Consider the following 3305-nt stretch of genomic DNA (forward strand, 5'->3'; position numbering starts at 1 on the left):
AACCCCCAATGGGAGAAAGGTTCTGCTGGGGTCTGGTACCTCCAGCCATGACCTGCTGCTCCCAGGTAGGGGTGGGGGGTCTAGAGGGCGAATCCATGCCCCAAACCTTCCAGTCCTGGTTTAAGGGTGTCCATGTGAGGACCTCACCCCCAACAGTTCTTTCTGCTTATTCTGTCCCCTTTAAAAACGGTCTGGGTGGGCACCTGGGAGGCTCAGTCAGTTAAGTGTCCGACTTCAGCTCAAGTCATGATCTCTCAGTTCATGGGTTCGAGTGTGTCGGGGTCTGGGCTGGCAGCTCAGAGCCTGGAGCCCGCTTCAGATTCTGTGTGTGTCTCGCTCTCTGCCCCTCCCCAGCTCATGCTCCATCTCTGTCTCTTAAAAATAAATATATGTTAAAAAAAAAAAAGTGGTCTGAAAGATTGTTTTCTTTTCCCACTGGATATGTAAAACTGAAAACAACCTTTGTGGATAAAAAAAAAAAAAAGCCAATTTTCTATGGATGGACAGGTATGCCTGTCACTGTCACTAGTAAATCAGAGAACCCCTGGGTCCCACACCCTCTCGGAGCAGAAGCGAAGAGACATCGCAGCCCTGTGAAAGCGTGGGGGCCTGGTCATCAGGACGCTGGCCCCCAAGGCCTCTCTGACTCCCATCCCCAGGGCAGGAGGTGCCTGCTTCTCTCCCCAAGAGACAAAACATTTCCACCGATCACCTACCATCAAGGGCGGCTAGAGAGACTGCTCCTGGTTGCTGTTCGGAGCCAGTAGCATCAATCAACAGATAGTTGTCATGCGCCTGCTGCAGGGGCTCGGGACACAGCAGGGACTCAGCTGCTCCTGCCCTCCCAGGGGCCCACAGTGTGCAGTCCACGGGGGGAACACTGGCTTTGGAGCTGCGGTCTGAGCTAAGCACCCCACGGCCCTGGGAGGCCTGAGACCAGTCATCTTACCTCTGCCCTCAGTTTCCTGGCTCAGAGAGGAGTGCAGGGACAGTGCCACTGACACTTCCCTAACGAGGAGCCAATGGTGAGGGGGCACAAAGTGGGTGTCCAAACACTCCCTTACTTCTGCGCAATCCCCGCACCCCAGATCTCTCCCCAACAACTGGGTTTCCGGAGTCAGGGAAGGGGGCTCTGACCGGGTGGGAGGGCGTGGGGAGCAGCCAGTCTGAAAGGCTGCACCCATCTGCTGCCTCTGGTCCCGCCGGAGCAGAAGAGGGATAAGAGGAGGGACGAGCCAGGGCCCCTCTTCCTCCTCTCCTTATTTCCAACCCAGTGGGGCACCTCACGCCACCTGTGCTGGCTGCCACCAGCCTCCAGGAGGGTGTCGGCCACACGGGGTCCTACTTATCTGTGTGCCTGCAAGGTGGCAGGTCTGGTCTCAGCTGACCCAGCCCCCCACCTGGCACTGCCTGGGAGAGTGGGTCTGGTACTTGCCTTCCTCCCGCCTCCTCCCCCCACTTGGAAGGCCGCTGCCCAAATAACCGTCCTGCGCACTCCTTCCGTCACCAACCCTCTTCCAGAGACCACCGCATGCCAGGCTGCTCTTCGTTACTCCGTGCCCAAATCACAACAAACGTCCCTAAGCCAGAGCCCGGCTCTGCGCGTTCCCCATGCAACGAGTGGTCAGATCTAAACGCGTCCCTTCACTCCTCGAGAGCCTGCCGCAGCCCCTCACTACCTCACACACGGTGGACCTGCCCCGTCTTCTGCCGTTTGTTCCGCAGGATTACGGAGCACCTGGGGAGTGAGGGCAAATTAAAACAGGCCTTTCTGAGCGGAGTCTAGGTGGTGGGGGAAAGACTGACCATCCATCGAAGAATCCCACCAGCAGGAAATTACAAAACGGTATGCGGAAAAGTACAGAACATCTCCACAGGCAGTAACAGAGAAGCTGGGCCAGTCTGTCAGGGAAGGCTTTCCCTGAGGAAGTGACGTGCCAGCTGGGATACAAAGAGGAGTGGAAGTTAACCCAGAGATAAAATAAGGGGAAGAAAATGCCGGAAAAAAGCCATTAATAGCATGTGCAAAGGCCCTGAGGCAAGACAGAATGTCCCCTTACCAAGCAACTGAAACAAAATGACAAGGGGCCACCGGGCAGAGCAAACAGGGAAGAGGGCAGCACTGGGGAGCATGGAATGCAGGTGAGCAGCGTGCTTCCCGTCCACAGAGAGGGACAGCCAGGCCCCTGGCACCACCGTTCCCTGCTTTCAGCCAGTGTCTACAAAAGGCACTTTATCAGCAGGTCTCAAATGTAGTCAGTAAATCAATTCTGCCCAATTCTGCCACAGAGAGTGCAACCCCCACCCCCATAGGCAGAGCCAGGCTGAAGTGCAAGGAGGCGGCTGATTGTGGGTCTGGGGTAACCTCTCCCGCCCTCCAGCAGCTTGGGACGTTAAGGGCTGGGCCTACTACTGTGGCAGGCAGAGCATTCCAAGCAGGAGCGGCCCTCTGGGCCACACAGCAGGCAGGTCTCCCCCTCTCTACCCCACCTCCCTCATCGGCCACTGGAGGCAAGCAGACACCCTGTCAGTCCCTTTTGTCTCAGGCCAATCTGTAGGCCAGGCACAGATCGTGTCCCATTTACCAAGCCACCTTCTCCCTTTAATCCTTATGTCACCCTAACTAAGAGGGATGTGGACCCCAAGGTCCCAGCTCTGGCCTCACATTCAGCCCTCGGAGCTGGAACTCCAGTCTCTTGGCCTTTGTTCATTCTGCTTTGCCTCTGTCTGAAAAAGCATTCCTCCCTCCCTTCCCGGCATCCCCACAGCCCAGTGCAAATGCCCCTTCTCCTCCACGCAGCGTCCCCACGGGGAAGCACGTCCTCCACCCCTCATCCAGCTGACGCCGCTTATGGCCTCTGCCTCCACCGTGACCTGGACCAAGGCAACCCTCCTCGTGGGCTGAACACGGCTCATTCATTTCTGCATCAGCCCCGAAGCGCCCAACACCCCCTCCAGCAGGGAAGCCTGCTGACCCCCTGTAAAGTCGAGAAGGTAGCTTTTTCGTTTCCCCCGTGACTTTCCAGGGAGATGAGATCAAAACAATAAAATAAAAATTTAAGCAGGTGACCTTCTCTCCATCAGACTGCACAGTACCTGGGGACACAGTGCCCAGTACCTAGGGAGCACGGCCACTGTGTAAGACCGAATGAGCTCTCGCACGGTCAAGTGCTTGGCAGTTAATGAAATAAAAGGAAACTGGAGTGCGACACAGAGCCCCAGACCTGCGTCAGATGAGCTGTGTCAGCACGAGCTTGCTGGGTATGACCTTTCACAAGCGACCCATGCCTCTGGGCCCCAGTTTA

This window comes from Suricata suricatta, chromosome 12 (assembly GCF_006229205.1).
Source record: "Suricata suricatta isolate VVHF042 chromosome 12, meerkat_22Aug2017_6uvM2_HiC, whole genome shotgun sequence".
Lineage (NCBI taxonomy): Eukaryota > Metazoa > Chordata > Mammalia > Carnivora > Herpestidae > Suricata > Suricata suricatta.